The 19,559-nt window shown below is 42.4% G+C and overlaps 1 long non-coding RNA gene across 1 annotated transcript in view; it reads left to right on the forward strand.

The window, feature by feature from the left end:
• The window catches only part of LOC142015665 (uncharacterized), a 232,600-nt gene that overhangs the window by 25,236 nt on the left and 187,805 nt on the right, over window positions 1-19,559 (forward strand). Inside the window, exons 2-3 of the long non-coding RNA XR_012646214.1 lie at window positions 5,062-5,125; window positions 9,812-9,934. This is a non-coding gene — a long non-coding RNA (uncharacterized LOC142015665). The remainder of the gene's footprint in view (window positions 1-5,061; window positions 5,126-9,811; window positions 9,935-19,559) is intronic.

Consider the following 19,559-nt stretch of genomic DNA (forward strand, 5'->3'; position numbering starts at 1 on the left):
AGTTTATTTTGGAATAACAATTCTGGAATAAGCTATTTCAGAATAACTTTGCTGTGTAGACATACCCCTAGTGAGAAAGATGCTTAAGAACTAAAAGAAAACAAACCTCTTCAAATCAAAAAGCAGTCAAGTAGCACTTTAAAGACTAGCAAAATGGTTTATTAGGTGAGCTTTCACGGGACAGACCCACTTCTTCCCACAAAAGCTCATCTAATAAACCATTTTGCTAGTCTTTAAAGTGCTACTTGACTGCTTTTTGTTTTGATAGTGTATAGACTAGCACGGCTTCCTCTTTGTTACTAAACCTCTTCAAGTGCATTATCTTTGAGAAATCTTAATTAATGTCAGCAAAGAAATCTTGTTGGGGGGTGTGGGGATGAGGTGTTAAATGTCTGTTCTGGTCTCACAAAGCTTTCTGCTCCTCTTCCCTATCCAGCAGCATCCAATGGTAAAACCTACAGTCTCCAAATGTAAGGAGATAAACATTGGCAGTTCTTAGGTTTGCTTTTCATCCCATGCTTGACGGGGAAAATGCCAGTTTTCAAGCTTTTCCAAGTGAGCTTTTAGGGGCTTATTTACTAGACTTTGAATCTCTGGCAAACTATCCCCTGCAGCTCCAGCTGTACAACACACTTCTCGTGTGCAATAGTAAGAGAAAGGGAACTGTGCTAGTCTCTATACTATCAAAAATGCTTTTTTATCTTGTGTTCAGTTTTTGATTGGCTGCCCAAATTTAGCGTGAGTAGCGTCTGCAGAGGATTTTTTGTTTTGTTTTTGTGTTTGATGTTTTTCTTTTTTAAATTCTTCTGGTTATAAGCATTGTTTTGAATGGTCTATTTAAGGCACTACCTCTAAATACTCTAATAAATAACACCCAATACTTGTTGAAAGGCTGTAGCTATGTTTCCCCAGTGGCGTTAATGACTACCAAATGATCTGTGATTTTCCACTAAGCTAAAGCATACAAAGGTTTAAAAAGCAATTGTTTTGTGAGTGTGTAATGGACTGATAGGACAGTGCATATGTAACCCACACACCTACTCGGTAGAGTTCACTGTCTTGTGTACTGGCACTTAAGCCACTTACAGTGACAGTCTATAGCTATAGCTGATAGGCATGTGGCTTTTAGCTCAAGCAGTAGAGGCTTGTGCACTAAGCTCCGGAGGTCCCAGGTTCCATTCCACCTGTTGGTGGTTACATGTAGAATTGCACAGATCTTCTGCTCACTCATGGGGCAGCCAGACCAGGTGGTGTCTTAGTGGCCTCCATCATAAGCCCAAGCAGGGGTCCTTCAAGGAAAACACCGATGAACAGCCACCCTGAAGAAAAATCTAAGGAAAAAATTTGCTTTGCTGTTTATTAAATTAATAATAAAGGCAATTTAGGAAGAGTGAGCTTGAGCAGATTCAACGTCTATACTCTGTTAGACAAGTAGGGCAGCCATTCTGGGAGGGTACTACTTCTGGGAGAGGTTAATTTAAAGTATTTCTAGTATTAAGGGGCTTAGACATTCTTATGGTCATTCATCTAATCTGCTTTCTTCCTCCATAGTCCTTCACTTCAGTACTGGTAGGTATAATGTTGTGCCTGTTAATGATTAAGTAACTCTCTGCGTGAAATAATTTCTTTAGTTCATACACACACATAACATTCTCTCCACACTCTGTACTTCATATAATTGAGATAGTTTCAATTATCTGCATGTTCTGTTTTCTGTCTAGGGAGGTGGACAAGAATGATTTTCTGATTGTTCAATACTTTCTGTTGTGGGTAGGTTTAACTTGGAGCACTGAATAATTTGTGTTTCATCCATCTAGCAAATTACCTCATTTATGATGCAGCTTAACTCTGTTCTGAAATAATTCATTTAAAGAAAACATTCTTTAATATAAACTTACCATTTACTGCATTTACTGTTTAGTATCTCTGTCCTTTCTGTTCTTTTTTTTTCCCCCAAATACAACAAATATGCCAAAATACTAGTTTCATCTTAATACACAAAATAAATAAAGAGGATTAGGATAAAGGGAGGAGATGTAAAGTGAGATATATAACTTCACTGTCTACATAGTCCCTGCGGCTGTCTTTAGTAACGATATTATGTTTGCTCAGGAATACTTTGTCTTATTTTCTTTCATTTAACCATAGCTGGGCTGATAGCCAATGTGAGCCCCTGGGCAAGGTGTGTGTGTGCGGGGGGCTCCATGCCTGTGGAATGGGTGGGGCTGAGGACAGTCATCCTGTAGTGCCACCCTGACTGCAGTGTGCCCTACTCCAGCCCTTAGACTTGTGCAGAGTGGCACGCTGGCTGCAATTTGGAGCGGCCAAGGGCTCCAGCTTCTGCAGCTGGGTGCTCCAGGCCTGTTGGACTTTCCAGGCTGAGTTTTAATTGCTTCCTTGGCTTCCCCACTACCTTGGTGGGTCTGTTTAACCATGAAAACTGTTCTTTATACCCAAAGGCTACATCTACACTACAGAGATCTTTCAAAAGAAGCCCTGCCAGAAGATTTCTTTAGAAAGAGCGCATCCACACACGAAAAAGAGGCTCAAAAGAGTGATCTGCTCTTTCGAAAGAGGGCATCCACATAACCCCACTCTTTCAAACGTGCTAGTGTAGATGTAGTCAAACTGACAAACAATTACTTCTGACAGTTCTCTTTTTTGAATTTGTCTTCAACTGTTGGCAATACAGCTGTGTCCCATGTACTGAAGCTAATTGTATCCAATTCTTTTGCCAGGTGTTTTTTTTTCTGTGTGTGTCTGTGTGTGTGAGAGAGCGAGAGAGAGAGAGAGAGAGAGTGTGCGCGTGCATATGCAGTTTTTCCCCCCAGTGTTATATTTGGCCATGTTTCAATTAGTGGTTCTGAAACATACATTAATTCCGTTACAAGGGGTTTGGAGATAATGCGGAGGACCACAGCTCATGGTCCTTCCCCCACGGGTGCTATCTCAGTCAGTTCAGCTTGAGAGAAATACCTAAAGCAGATTGTATGTATTTTAATGTTTTGTTTCTCAGCACTCTGGGCCTGGACTCAAATGGCTTCCTAGGGACTACTATTGCACAGCTGAGTGATGGGCACTCAGAGCTAGTGAGTGGGCCCTGTGAGTGGCCCTCCTTCCTCTCTGTGGCCTCAGGATTGAAACTGGGCCTGTTCAGTAACATGACTCCAAGAATAAGATGAAATGCCTCACACTTGATTTGCCTTCTTTATCCGGCCTTTTCAGCATGCGGCGATCTGTTCTTGGGGAGCAAATGAAATTGCTGGCAAAAGGAACAGAAAGAAGCAGAGGGCGCGCATAGCTCTCACAATGTTGTGTGCAGTCAGCCTGCACCTCACATGTGCCTTTGCTTTAAAAGTGTCTTACTTCTCATTTTACATGGGGCTGCTGGACTCTCCCCTGTGCTGCAGTCCTCACCCCGTCCCTCCAACCCCCACCCAGCCTTCTCCACTCAGCACACCTTGTCCCTTCTCCTCCCACTCCCTCCCAGCATTTCCTGAGACTGTGAATTGGTTGATTCAAGCCCCATTGTGCTTTCCCCACCCCAGAGTGTGAACACTGCCAGTCAGTTGATTTGCAGTACTCAAGCTCTGGCAGGAGGAGGGAGAAGTGGGGATGGATGCAAATCAGCTGATTCATAGTGCTCCTGAAGAGCTGGGAGGGAGGGGTAAGAGATGGGACATAGTGCACTTGGAGGAGTGGAATGGAAGAGGCCAGATATGGGTTGAGGGAAGGGACAGGACCTGCAGGGAAGTGTAGAGGAGTAGGTAAATGCAGGCCTACAGAGTGTGAGAAGTGTTGGGTTATCATAAAAAAGGAGGAGACCCGTGAGAGGGGGTGTATGTGTAGCAGTGTTTACCAAGTCACAGGGAATTAGTGTGTTATAGTATATATCGTACACTAATACAACATGAGCTACTAGGAACTGAAGCACATACTCTCTCAGGGGTTTCCTCTTTCTTTTGAAAGGTCAAATATCGTAAGCCTAGAAGTGCAAGTGTACAAGGCAGAGGAGAAGTTACACAGGCTTCACCCAGAATCCTGCTAGGCTGCAGGTTGCCCTCCAGTGATATAGCTTATGTATATTTATTTTAAAAAGAAGCATCTTCTGATATGAAGAATAAGATGTTTTTCTGGCTAAGGATCAACAATTTTGATTCATTTATCATTTGTTAGTTACAGTGAAATATCCCCTCCAGAGACAGGCACCTATTGGATCCTGTCACTGAATTCTAGACACTGTGAAGCTAATTTAATGTCTCAGTTAAGAGATGTGACTTGTATCTTCTCTAAGATAATGAAGGTACAATGCTTCCTCTCCCAGTACGAGACAGGCTGTTAATACAAGCAAATGGCTTCTTGGTTGTACACCATGTGTAGCAAGTGCTATAAATAGAGCTGATGCATTTTCACAAAGAGGAAACAACTTGTGTGAAAGGGGTTGGTGCGGCAGGGCGCGATACAGTGCTGAAGTGTTTGCTGCAATGCTGCTCTTTCAGTTTCTGAAGTTTTTCCTGTTCCCTGCTATTCTGTTTTCATGATACATTTTAATTGCTGATTGATTAAATCAGTGGTAGGACAGTCTCACAACTACCCCTTTACATGCATATTTGGATAGCCATTAATATCTTTTTTTTGCTACCTAATGTTAGGCTGCACTCTCCCCATACCCATCTTGTCACTCAAGGAATAGAGGTGTTACTAATACCCTGATTATATGAATAGGAAAGTCCAGCTGGAGCAGCATACCCTCTGACGGCCTTGAGAGGAGAATGTGATTGTTATGAACAGTGCACTCTTCAGCATGAGGGCAGGATGAGGATTGTACTGTGTAGGCTGTGGTCCCATATAGAAGAAGTGTTACAGAGAGAAGAATTGGCCTTTAAACTTAAGCGCTTTGTAAGCAATTGGAATGCCTTTATTTCAGAATATGTACCTAATGCCTGGATTAAATGATGAGACATAAAACCAAGATCTTAACCACTTGTTTTGTGGAAAAATATTCTAATGACCAGTCTGTCCTGGCCGAATTTCACATTCCTAATTGTGCTTTTTCTACAGGGACTACTCCGTGCACAAGAAACACCTTCCCCAGCTCTGCAGCATGAGAGCAGCAGAGTGGAAGGTAAGCACTCGGTAACCTAGCAAAAAGTAAGGGAAGAATGGACCCTGGCTCCAAACTCCAGTGCTCTGAGTGACCTAGTTAAGCTTTTGATAGTCGCTTCATTACAACACCCTGCATAAAATATTACACCTTATTTGGATGTAGTAATTTTCTTTGTATTCAGGTATTGGGTAGTGTTGTTGTGTTCCGTTAAGTACTTGCCATGTTATGCAATGGAGGAGGCTGCATTACAGTGGCATGTGAAGCAACGTCCGTGTTAGGCACCACTCTTGCAATATGATCCGCTCAGGCAGACCCCAATGGGTGGTCACTCTACACCCGTGCAAAGGTGCATCCACAAAGAAATGAATGAAGAACAGGGACCATAGCTGATAGTCTCATTCATACATATGAGCTAATCTCTGCATGCCCTTTGGGTAGGATGAAATAGCATAAGAAGCAGCATGATTATACCTAGGTGAACAGAAGAAGGGCTCGTAAACACTTAAAATGGCTACAGCTGCACCACTGCAGCTATGCTCCTGTAGCATTTCAGTGTGGATAGTACCTATGCTAGCTGGAGAAAAATCTTCTCCTGACAAAGAGAATCCACCTCCCGAGGAGGTAGCGGTGAGGTTGACGGAAGGATTTCTCTATCAGCCTAGTGCTGTCTACATGGGTGCTTAGGTCATCTTAGCTTTCACAGCTCTAACCTAATTTCCAAGTGGAGACCAGGTCTTAAGTGTTCTCGGGAGACCTGAGTTTAGGCCTCTGCATGATCCTTTGGTGAGTCACTTGGGGTTAGTCTAGACCAGGGTCAGCAACCTTTCCGAGGAAGAGCGCTGAAATTTGACCTTTTGACCTCTATGTACAATCCCCGTGCCCGTAACATTTTTTAATGTCACTGATAGTCCTACTTACGACAGCTTCATTAATAAATAAATTAAGATGCAGAGCTTCACTATGGAGGTGGAGGTTGGTAGCATTAGCGGGTCTCTTGTTAATCTACAGGTGGCACAGCTTTGAGCAAGCTCCTGGCTGCGTGCGGGAGGAGGGGCAGCACTGTGCTCCCATCTCACATGCTGATGACAATCGGCTTTCATGCCACTCTTGGCTCCCATGCTGGGGGTTGCTGACCCCTGGTCTAGATAAGAAGTTACATTAGCATTGCGAGGTGTCTTGTGATGTGGAAAATCCACACTCTGGAGAAATATAGCTAAGCAAACCCAACTCCCAGGGTGGACCTCATTAGATTGACTGTAGATTTTCTTCATTCACCTAGCTACTGCCTTTCAAGGGATGGGTTACCTGTGCCAATGGAACAAGCCTTCCCATCTGCATATGTATTGTCCACACAAGTGCTACAGTGCTGTAGCACTGCTGCTGCAACATTTTCAGTGTAGACATTCCTTCGTTTGTCTCTCTTTAGATTTGCCATCAGTAAAGTGGGGATTAGTAATTACCTACCTCGAAGGAGTGTTTTGAAGATAAAAGCATTGAATTTGAGGCACATGGATATTGTGTTAATGGAAACTTTATAAATATTAAAGGACAAGTTTACCCTGGAGGCTATACTGGCCTGGCACAGCCCTCTATTGTAGACAAAGTGCATGGTAACAGAGTGGTTCTGCTAGTGTAGTAATACCCCCTCCATGAATGATATTAGCTGTGCTGATTATAGTTGGATCTATGCCAGAATCTTTACTACATGTTTGCCAATAGCCATGATTGCCTTGGACATGTGATTTTTTTTTTTTATTTTAATATTCAATCTGGAATGTGTAAGGAAGAAAGTTCTGGCTTGATGAGTGTTAAGGCCTTAACACGTGAAATTGGAGAAACGCTGTTATATACAGATATAAAAAAATTTCCCTGGCTATGTGAATGCTAATTCCTTTCAAGAATATTCTTTGGCCATGTCAAGTGTACCATAAAAGAAGATGGGGAGAAGCCTACATGGTGATGATGCTGAGGAAAACAATGGATGTTAAACACACTCCCGGGTAAATTGTACCCCTCAACCCCCCTATATCTGAGATATTGGGCACAATCATGTGAGGATTCAGGACTCTGGCCCATTGAGCTAAGGAGGTTTTATTACTAGAGTAAACTCTTTTTTCCCCCCCATTCAGCTTAATGATTAAGATCAGCATCTGCCGGGAACTCTAACAAGGCAATCCTCTATGTGCAATATGGGAATCCCAGGAACTGCTGACTACTTTAGAGGATGGAAAGAATGTCTTAGGGCTCATTGGTCCGATTAGTAAACTTAACTGAGAAGGCGTCAGGGCTGTACGTCAAGCCTTTAGTCACATATGTGCTGTTGTTGCTAACCTCGTATTGTCTTTTTCTTAAAAATCAAAAGTGAGTGCAACAGTTCATCATGTGGCCTAATGCATCTGAAATGGCAGTGCCTACTCTAGACTCTTCTTCATTGCACAGGAAAAGTGGAGTGAAAGGTGTCTGAATTACAGATGCTGCTCCTAAAAGGTGCTACTGAAAACCATGAGACCCTACAGTGTGTCTGGGGCAGAATGAATACTGGGAACCCGGGACTGTCGTGTTCTTGTTTTGATGGCAATCAGTTTAAGCATTGATAATTCATTTTAAAAGGTAACAATTAAATACAAGCAAACCCTCAAATTCCCTTATACATTTCCATGAAATTTTTAAGTTGGCTGGCTCAATTCATGTGCAGTCAAAGCCAAATATTGCAAGATCTGGTTATGTGAACAGCTTGGCCTATCACAAGGCAGCTAATAGACGGGGAGCCATGCTGGCAGCTCATAAAATGGGAGGTTTAGATTACAGGAAGATGAATAGGAGGGAGAATCCATGAATATTTCTGTCCATTTATAAACAAAATCCATTACTCTCTTCTTGTGCTCCTTTCATGTTCACTTTCCATACATATTCTGGTGCAATGAGTTTCAGCAAGAATGCTCTCTGAAATACTGAATATTAAGAAAAATGGGGAATATTTCTAGAAGACAAACCTTCAATTGTGGGGTATAAGGTTGTCCGGCACGGTGATTATCTTGCAGGGCAAGCCTAGGATCTAAGGTATCTTTTAACCACGTTTCAGTAATGCAGTTTGCATGGCGTTTCTTTGGCCGCAAGGGCATGGCAAATGAACAATTTGTTGAGTGCCGATCCAGCAAATTTGAGTTCTGTCTGTTACACCGTATTGAATTCTGTCCATTATATCAGGCTTTCTCTGAAACAGAGCCCTCCATACAGTCTGTACATAAAGGCTGAGTCTACACTTGCCCCTTCCTTTCAAAAGGGGCATGTTAATGAGGGGGTTTAAAAGATGCTAATCAGGCGCTGCAATGAATATGCAGCACTTCATTAGCATAATGGTGGCCGCAGCGATTCGAAAGTGCGGCTTTTCAAATTGCGCGTCGCCCATGGAGACGGGACCTTCCAAAAGGATCCCCTACTTTTCAAAAGCCCTTCTTCCAATCACCAGATAGGAAAAAGGGCTTTTGAAAACTGGGGGGTCCTTTCAGAAGGTCCTGTCTCCACGGGCAGCGTGCCATTCAAAAAGCCACACTTTCGAATCTCCAGGGCCATCATTATGCTAATGAGGTGCTGCGTATTCATTGCAGCACCTAATTAGCATCTTTCAAACCCACTCATTAACATGCCCCTTTCAAAAGGAAGGGGTATGCTTAGACCCAGCCAAACATACTGAATATAAAATTGTTTTCATTATATAAGTCTATCTGTCCATCCATCCATCCCAAACTGTAACTTTTATGTTCCTGTCCTTACTAAACTCTTCAGTTACTTTTTTGATTTTCTAGTTATTTTATAATGATATTACATTTAAAAAATAAGGCCACTTAAACTGGAATATAGCTCGGCGTGTTTTGCTTCTGCAAACAAACTACAAGCTTCAAACTTTTGCTTAACAACAAACACTCAGTGCTGTATATTGTTCTGTGTGTAGTGTCTCTCTTGCTCTGGTATTTCAGATTTATTTAGGGCACAGTGCTACTGAACCTGCCTACAGTCGTATATCAAATCCTGTTTGGATAGCATATGTGTGTTTTAAACCTTCGTTCTTCTCTTATACCTTCTTGGGGTGGAAGTGCAAGTTGCTTGAAAATGTTTCTGTGCCCTCCCCCAGGAACCCTGACATATCATAGGAATCTTGAGGGTCATAGAGATGATAGCTTGGTCAGTTGCAATTTTTCAGTTTCATCAAAACCTGTTGGATCTACTAACTCCTTAGTGTAAAGTGATCTCTGATATACAATTAACGCACAGTGTGTTGGACAAGTCTCTGTAACAACCTGAGATGTACTGTCTAATATAACTCAATGGGGCTAATTTTGGGGTTAACCACAAATTTAATTTGACACAGACTGCTCAATACCCAATTAATCTCTCTTGTTTCCTTTTGTTGTGGGTTTGGATATTTGAAATTTATCATGAATGAAAATAATTTCAACACAGGAAGGTAGCTGGGCAATAAAGGGTGAAGGTAAAGATATCAGTGAATCAATAGCATGCAAGAAGTCTATCTTTGATCATAATAAGCATTTGTACTTCCAATTACAACAGCTTTGCTGGTATCCTGGGACTCTAAATTAAGGTGTCTATAGAAATTCTGAAAGCTGTGTTTTCATCTGAGAACCTGGGTAGGTGATCAGCATAATGTGATTTGTCTCCTTTTTTATTACTTTGCTTGATTTGCAGGAGTTATTCAAAGGTTGGATCTTTTGTTAGCATTTATCAAGTGGCCACACTGAACAGAGATAATTACATATTCCAGTTGCAACACAATGACTTCTGCTTTGGATGACCACTTCAGTTACCAAGGTAACCTTAACCTTTCCACCTCCACGTATTTTTGCTTCTGAAGAATTAGCCTTTGCCATTCCTACTTTTGGCCATATTAAAGGTCATTTGTCAATTGCCACTATTGCAAAATGAAGATACTCTATGTATCCTGTAAGATAATGATGTCTAGGGAAATGTTATAACACATAAAACACTTGACAAGAGAAAATGCTATGATATGATATAAAGGGTCATTATTTTTACTGTTCAAAATGAATGTGTAGGGTTGGGTTAATTCAAGGTGCTATATGTTACATTTTCAGAATAAGAACAGTTGCCGGAATGCTAATTGCTAACTAATTATTAACCCTATCTTTTTTGCAGTGCTTGGCAGCCTTTTCACCATTTGTTGGTTGTTGACAGCAACAGAGCTGTGTTGTCAGCACAATCTAAATCTTGTAATGTGCTGTTGCTGATCTATTCTATGCCTGTGTCATATTTGTCTGCACTCTTTTTCAGAATGGCATCAATGCCAACTCGGAGGAGGGAGAGAATGCGTCCTTGTTTGATGGTAGCGTCCATTAACTCATTTGCTCAAAGTCTGTATTTTTTTTTTCCTAGTGAGCAAGCTTCACTTTCACTTCCAAAATTCTTTTTGCTGGCATTACGTAATACTCCCAGGTGTTCCAAAGTGGATGTCATGGCTGACCTTACCAGCGTTTTGCTGGGTGACTCCTTGAGTCACTAGAAAATTGCTTCCTGAGTTGAAGTGGCATGGACAGCAGTGCTGAAAGGCCCCATGGGCTCTAGGGCAAGGTGGGAAATGGGGCCCATATCCATGCCGTGAAAGGGGCCAGGGCTAGGGTGGCAGGGACGGGGCCTAAGGCTTTCAACCATCAGCACATCCTGGACTGTAGTGCTGTCCCCTCCCAGCTACATGCAGCAGCACTGCTGTGATAATTCAAAGGGGCCTGGAGCTCCAGCCACTGCTACTTTGGTGAGCTCAGCAGGCTAGCCAAAGCTACAGCCAGTGCAACCATTTCCCCCTAGTATTTTTTGAGAACTAGCCCAGGTCCCTGTATCAGGAGTCAGTCTAGCCAGGCAAGCTCCCAGTTGTTGTGTTGACAAATCCAAAGAAGAGGCAGAGAGCAATCTCCACTTCAAAGAGTTAAGAGTTTCAGAGTCTCTTCTCTGATTTGCTTACAGTTACCTTACCAGGGGAAAAAGTCCTAGGAGGAGGGACTATACTCAGTCTCTATCTATCATGGACTGTCATGGCCTCACATTCTAATCATCACTTTAAACCTACGCTTTCCAACACAGCTTATGTGGAAGGTCAGACCCTGGTGGGTATTATATGTGCATTCAAACAGCACTGGGAGAATAGTGCTCAGCCCCAGAAATCACGTAGGCTCAGAACACAGCCCTATTGCCATAGAAGCACCATGAGTGGGTCCGTCCCACAGAAGCTCAGCACTGAATAAGTCATTTTGTTAGTCTTTAAAGGTGCTACATTTCTGTTGCTTTGTTTTGTTCGAGTGCAGACTAACATGGCTACCTCTCTGTTACTATTCAGCTTCCTAACCTGTTTTACACAATCTGCTTTTCTTCTGCTTGTTGTTATTATGGGTTGTCTTGTAAGACTGGGAGGAGAGATTATGAGACCTGAAAAATTAGCAGTGCGAAGGAAAAGAGAAGAACATCTCATGGAATCTTAAACCATGGGCCTTAGGCTCTTCATGCCCAGTGTTTTGGTGATGGTAGCTTTTTAAATGAAAAGAAGAGGGAAAGTAAGAGAAGCAGCTTCAGATGGTTGCTGCCCTAGCAGAAAAACATTTAGATCAAAGAGAACAGCCTAATGTGCAGACTAAGTAGTTATGGGATAAAAACACATGAGAAGCCAGGCCTAATGAGCAGACTCAAACCAGCATGTGTTATCTGATTGTTGATGTTTGTATTAATGAAGCCAAACCCTAGCGAAAGAGTAAGCTTTGAGTCAGTGTAATGGATCTGATATTCAAAAAAGCTCAGTGTTTTTTAAATCTGTCACCACTTGTAAGATCTCAGCATGTTGAGTGCTGAGGTTTTTTTTGAAAGGTCAACCATAACCATCGTCATGCGGCTGCTTAGTTCTGAGTGCTCCATTATTTAGGAATGGGAACTGAGGTTTACTTTAAAATCTGGAACTGATTTTGCATGGTTGGTGCTTGACAGTCCAGACCTGAGTTCCTTTGATACAGTGTGGCCTGTGCTGAGTGTTTTTTCCAGCAGGTTGCAAAATCACCTGCTTATACTTGCTAACATTTTGGTGCTATTTTTGTCACTCTGGATATCCCAAAAGAGGTTGATTCATGTGCAAATTTACACATGCTGTTTAGACAGTTTAGATTTCAACCTAGATCAAAGGACTTTAAAGAAATCAGATGTGGCCTCAAAAGCTGTCTTTAAACAGAAAGCCACAGGTTTTGCCCAGATCAACTTTCTTTCAGCTCTTTTAAAATACAAAGCAGAGAATAGAGCCATGGTTTCAGAAGGCAGGGCCACACATGCTCAACTGCAGGAGAGGAAAACAGTAAAAGATTTACTTCACTGACTTTCAAGGGAAAACTTTTGCTAGGGAAAATGAAACTGTATTCAAAGCCGATTTGTATCAGAGGAGAAATGAAGTGACAGGATGGCTCCTCAGCAGCTTTCTTGTGCTATGCTTGGTTTGTTACAATGGCTTTTCTGCACCTTTGCTATACCAAATCTAACAGAGGAGTATTACAGCATAATCAGGTCTGCTGATGGAAAGGGTAAGATGGGTAGTGATGAACAGGGGCTCGCTGTTTCAAAGGGGACTGGAGCTCTCAGCAGCTGCCAGAGTAGCAGCAGTGGCAGCTGGGAATGCCAGACCTCTTTGAAATGCCATAGGAGCACCATTCTGCCACTCGGTGCAGCTTCTGAGGGCTGGGGGTAGGCAAGCGCCATGCTTAGGGTGACCATATTTCCCTATGCCAAATACGGGACACCTGGTAAAACAGCTTGGGCTTCAGCGAGTTCAATGGAAATCAGGCCTATGCAGTGCAAATGTTCAAAATAGCATTGTTTACTGAGCACCCATTAAAAAGACATACCACATTTTTTAACAAGAGGTTAAAAAAATTAAAAATACATATTTTGACTGAAGGGAAGTTACCCAGAAGTTTATAGTGAAGAATGCTATATGCTCGTGGATTCTAATGCAAAAGCTTTCTTCTCATCTTGCAATGAGGAGTGTATGACATTACAAGTTCAACATTTACCAACTGTAGCCATGTACATGCTGTGGGGAGCTGGGAATGAGGCTGCAGTCCCGCTGGTGTGGTCCCAGCTGCCCCATGCCATAGGTTGTAGCCCTGCCCTAGGGTAGGGCCTCCCCAGCTGCAGAGGCAACTGCAGCCAGGGGTTCCCTGCCTCCACTGGCAGCTGCCCTGCAGCACAGTGGAGATCAAGATGCCTCTCTGCAGTGGTCTCCCTGGCTGGAGGGGCAGCTGCCCCACACGGGGGTGGCAGGTCCTCTTAAAATTTTAAACAAGAAGCGAGTGGGGTGGGACACATTACCCTCCCCCGCCAGCATATCCTGCCTTACCATATGACAGGGCCTCAAGTTCTCCCTCTTGCTGCTGCATGCACACCTGGCCAGTCAGTACATGCTGCATGTGCTCTCCAGCCAGAACCAGCTGTAACTGCAGCTGTGTTGACTTGAGAGAAGGGCAGTTCATCAGGGGGTGTGAATATGGAACAGTTACCCGCCCCCCTTTTTTTTAAATAAAAAAAAAAAAACAAAGTAGGGATGCCTTCCTGATGCCTGAAATATGGGACTGTCCTGGCAAAAATGGGACAGATGGTCACTTAAACTATGCTCCTGGCTGCACAAAGGACTGAATGCCCTTGGCCCCATCCCTTCTACCCAAGACTCTGCCCATTCCAGGAGCATGGAGCTGGCCCCCTGGGCCCACAGTGGCTGTCAGCAATGCTGAATGTAATAAAACAGACTGACTGACACACAGATATTGGGCAATGCTTTTTGTATCCTCCTCTTAACTGTCGTTGTGTTACCTTTTTAAGAAGTGCATTCTGCTATAGCCTGTCTTTTAAAATAAGATTTTCAAATTCTATTACTCTTCCTGAGTTCCTTGGCATGATAAGGAATTTGCATGGGTGTGAAGCAGGGGTTGAAGACTGAGAGCTGGGGAAAAGGAGGAGGACTTAGGAACTAAATGTTTAATGACTAAAGAAGAATCCCACATTGCCCCCACTCTTTGGAAGCTCAATATTTGTTGTTAGAGAGGGTCTTGGAAAATCAATTAAAAGGCATTCATCATTTTACACCACTGTAATGTTAATTTAAATTTGGCTCTTCTAGGGAAGTCTTTCATAACCATTTAGTGGCTGGTAGTATGTGGAAAAAAGGTTTTGGTTTAATATTTGTTTCTAATAGGAACTGGACAGATGTTCTCATCACTCAAGCTGCTGTTACAATGGATAATTAAGGGACAGATGCAAAAGCCCATTGCATTTGGTGAGGAAATACCCGTTGTATTCAGCATTCTTTGGCTCAAGCCCTAATTCTTCTTTCTTGCTGGAAAACCCAGTTTTATCAGAGATGTAAGGGCCCAGCAGAATGAAGTCTCCTCTGACTCCCCCTGCATCATGTAGGTCAGGCACTGAGGTAGGCACTGTGAACTTGACAGCACTGGGAAGCTTGTACAGCAAATAGGACTTCCATCTCCAGTGTGAGCCACTTGGCTTTCTTCAGTTCTAATATGCTTCTGAGTAGGACAAAGTAAAGGCAGGAGATGGAGCAAATGGTGCAAGGGAGCAAAAGGCTATGTTCTGAAACTCCCAGAGGAACAAGCAGTTGAGAAGTAGGTAGAGAAAATATTTATTTTACTTTAAATAAGGGATTTTGCCTAGATTCACAGACTTCACTGAGGAATTTATAGGTATAAATATTTAAAAGGTAATTATGATGCCCAGGTCAACTGCCAGCGACTTCTGGTTTGAGAAGGTGGGTGATGGGGGAGGGATAGCCTGGTGGTTTGAGTACTGGCTTGCTAAACCTGCAGTCCTTAAGGGAGCCATTTAGGGATCTGGGGCAAATAGTTTTTAAAAAAAATCTGCCAGGGATGGTGATAGGTCCTGCTGTGAGTGTAGGGGAGTAGACTCAGTGACTTCTGATGGTCCCTTCCAGTTCTATGAGATAGATAGGATAGGAAATTTTGGGTAGAAATGAGAAATATTTTCTGCTTCTGATGAGATTTTATTTCATAAATAACATGAGGGTGACTCACCAGGGATGACTTTACCACATTGCAGGGAGGTACATAAAAATCGAGGCATAATTGGGATATAAATTGCAAATGGGAGACAAACACTTGAGTCATATCCAGGGTGCTTGGAAACTCCCTGGGCCAGTGTGACTCAGAAATTGAGCCATCCACAACTATTACCATGGCAATATGCTCCTCCATCAATTTGTATTTATCTCTTGCTGCAGTTCACACTCTTGTTCTCTTCCATGCCTTTCTGAGAAATAAGACTACAGTCATCTCATATTGTAGCTGAAGTATGGCAGAACAAAGAGTATTGGCTTTCAAGGAGGGCCTTTCTTACCATAGTTCCTGAAGGCAACAGTTAGTAGTGGCTTGTTGGGTTGCCAAGGTGTTGTCTCCAGTGCTTGCTACTGGACATTTAGAAAGGGAGCTCAGAGAAGTTAGAGCTGACAATTCTAAGAATTCTTTTGGCATTAAGGTCAGCAATAGAATATTTGAAGGGCTCTGTAAGACACTCCATTCTTCCCTTCCTTTTGAACAGATTTTTTTTCCAGGAGTAGAAAAGAAATCTTTACGCTCCTTAAATATGTTCTCAGAGGGGTAGCCATGTTAGTCTGTAGCTTTACAAAAAAGACCTTAAAGACTAATTTTATTTGTGAGGTAATGAGCTTTCCCGGATAAGACCCACTTCATCAGATTTGGAGCAAAAATATTTTTGCACCAAATCTGATAAAATGGGTCTTTCTCACAAAAGCTTAAATATATTGTCTATTACGTTTCCAGCTCACAGCTGATTTCTCAGCCAAGGCAATAGCAACCAATGGGTCACGGACTAGGCCATAGCCCTTTTGTTGCTGTACTGCATGGACAATTATCTAAATGAATGTAAACAGTGTGAAAAAGGGGCGTAAAGGTGTGGGAGCTAAATGTACTAGGAATCCTGAGGGATCCCAAGTGTGTGTTTAAAGAGAAACTGGCTGGCTATAGTTTTGTGCTGGTTGTGTATACTAAAGGAGCAGTGTACTGGGAGGCAAGGAAAAGTTGTAATGCAAGTAAAGGAGCAGAACAGGGTAATGAGAGCTGATTCAGAAAAAACAAAGATGTTACAGTGCCGTGAGAGACTTTCAGCCCTTTGATCTTTGGCTGCTTTTGACCCAGCACTTCAGTAACACGGGAGTGCTAGAGGGTTAATACATAGGAAACGAGGTGGACAAAATGGCATCTGTGGGCACTTATTGGCTTGAATGCACAATCATCTAATGCAGTGTTTCCCAATGTGTGGTATGCGTACAACCGGTGGTACGCCAAAGGATTTCAAGGGGTACGCAGCAGAAAATAAATGACTAAATATCAGGAGATAAGCACTGGGGCAGCACTGGCAGAGGGGGTACACAGATAGGGCCGAAGTCCTGAAAGGAGTACATGAATGTTTTAAGTTTGGGAAACGTGTTCATCAAGCAATTTGTGAGTTTTGGAGAATTCTCAGCAATGTTGTAAAAACAGGGTTCTACACTGAGTAAATTTGTGGTTAAACATGTTAGTTGTTGTTGCTGCCATCTGCTGGTCTGTGTCATAACCATTAGACACCTGTGCTGAGGTGCTGGTGGGTGCCCATCAGTTTGAACTGCAGTTATTGTAGTCTTCAAAGCACTTGACTTCTTTGTGTTGCCTGGAAGATAAGAGAAGGGGAGTAACAAGGAGCCTATCGGTTCTGAAAGCAATCTGACGGCTGAAGTGTCACACATGTGGGTTCACAATGATGCAAATTATTGGCTCGTTCATCCTACACTCAAGATATAAAGATGCACATTTCTTAACCTAAGCCCATGCAGGACTGGCAAGGAACTATTATGACCTATGTTTCCATGAAAAGGGCTTAGGCTGCGTCTACACTAGACATACACATCAACCACCGAGGCGCAACTTTAGCTATGCCAATTGCATAGATGAAATCAACTTATCAGCGATCGACTTCAATGTCTGTCTACATGGAGGAAGGTCAACAGGAGCATTTCTCTCATTGACTTTCCTCATTCCTTGCCATTCGTGAGGAGTTTCAGGGTTGACTTTGACCCCGGAAAGTGCCGTTTCTCACATGCGCAAAACAAAACCCCGGAAAATAGATCCTGAGTAGGTCGATGTACCGTGGTAGTGTGGCTGTAGGCTTTGCTTATATTTGGAAATAGTCATTTAGTCTCCTGCTTGCCTGTTGTGCAAAATACAATTGCCTCAACTAATACCCCTTTATCTGCTTCAGTATAGAGACTATGAGGATTAATTGGAAAAGTGTTTATGGCGTCTTGAAAAGAATGTTTTAAGTATTTCCTCTCCTACATGCTTCACAGCTGGAGGAACAAACAATGCTTCACAATGGACAAAATACGTGTCTCCCTCTTTCCAAAGTGTACTGTCTTCCATATAACTTCATATTTTTGGGGAACAGATGGTACTGGTAGACAGTTGATTATTTAGGGAGAAATATAGGGAAGGAATAGGAGGCACTGATGGAATGCTTTAACACAAACACTTTCTGGAGTGAGACCAGTTGTCTTGAAAAGAAAATGAACAAATTACTCAGTGCAGCAATAGAGCTGGGTAAGACAAGCTCTAAGGAATGACTGGGGTAAACCGCAGGTATGGAGTGTTTAGGCTGTGTGAATCCACCATATTAAATATAGCCAGGATTAGCTTAGAGTTTCATCCTCAAGTAGATGAACAAAGTTCTGTATGTTACTTTGTCTGGATTCCAACCATACGTTACAAAGTAATGTTCTGCAGGGTGGCAGGTGGAGGTGCGCACAGGAAAAGACTTTGTTCTTTTATTCTGACTGCTGTCCTTTTATAACTGGTGAAGTGCAGCCCACAGTGCAAAGGGAATTGAACTAATAACTCCCACTCAAGTATTTCTTTTTTGGGGGTAAGGTAAAAAGAGGAATGAACCAGTCTGGCTAAAATAAAACTTGGCTTGCATGTATCTGTCTAAGGTACAAATACGGCCCCCATCAGCATACTCGGAGCACCTCACAACCTTGAGTGTATTTATCCTCACAACACCTCTGGAGGAGACGCATGAACAGATTCAGCATTTGCAGAACTGAATAAGGAATTTTGAAATAGATGCAAGACTGTCTGTGAACTCTGAGACATTATTTGGGTAAGAGTTAACCTTGAGAAAGCTGCAGACAATTGTTTGACATATGAAGTATCATCCCAGTACAGACATGGCTTCGGTTGCTTATCCAGATTGCACTCCCATGTTTTCAGAGCTTTCTCCATTACTCTGTTATGGGCAGATTTCTCTGGTGTGATCTGCCTACTAGTTTACTTGTAGTTCTAAACTGTATGCCAGTGCCTCAAGCAGCAATAACAAAGAGCTTTCTGCATTTATTTCCTTTTCTCTCATCTGTGTTCAAACTTGCAAGCCAAAAATGACATTGCAAACCCAAATCCATCAACCAGGCAACATGAAGGGTGTGCACACTGCTAGATAAGCAGCTATGATAATTATGCATTAAATGTAATTATGTCTCCATCCATGTAGTGACTGAATGATGTATGCTTTTTAAAAGAGAATATGGTTCCTTTTTCTCTAATTACACTTTAGCTATGTCTACAGTGTCCCTCCCTTTCGGAAGGGGCATGCAAATGCGGTCAGTTGAAAATGCAAATAAGGCATGGATTTAAATATCTCACACCACATTTGCATACTCCCATGGGATCTCGCTTCCAAAAGAACTTTTTTTGAAAACCAAAACAGCCATGTAGATGAGGTTCATTCGAAAGGAAACTCCGCTTTTGAAAGCACCCTTCTTCCTAATTTTTTTCAGAAAGAAGGGTGCTTTCAAAAGCAGGGTTTCCTTTTGAATGAACCCTGTCTACACAGCAGTTTTGGCTTTCAAAAACAGCTCTTTTGGAAGTGAGGTCCAATGGGAGTATGCAAATGAGGCACAAGATATTTAAATCTGTACCTCACTTGCATTTTCGGTCGGCATCATTTTCGTGCCCCTCCCTAAAGGGAGGGACGCTGTAGGCATAGCTTTTATGTTTTAATGACAGAAGATCTGGGGGTGTTTGTAGTTCGCTGTTGACAAAAATGGGCATAGACTGTTGTAAAGACTGAAACACATATTACAAATGATCATGAATAGACTCTTCAATTTTAAGTTCTAGAAGGAAGTATTGATGGTCAGTAGGTTTGACATTCCCGTCAATACTAGGGAGGAGGGGAAAAAGAATATTGCATGAGCTGTCATTAAAATAGATGAAAAATACTTTGGCTGGCATTTTACAACTGTGACAGGTTTTTATGCTGCTGCATTTTTTTTCCTCAAATAGTTTCAAGTTAATTTGTTGTTCATGAACGGTGC

The sequence above is a fragment of the Carettochelys insculpta genome, chromosome 7 (assembly GCF_033958435.1).
Source record: "Carettochelys insculpta isolate YL-2023 chromosome 7, ASM3395843v1, whole genome shotgun sequence".
Taxonomy (NCBI): Eukaryota; Metazoa; Chordata; order Testudines; family Carettochelyidae; genus Carettochelys; species Carettochelys insculpta.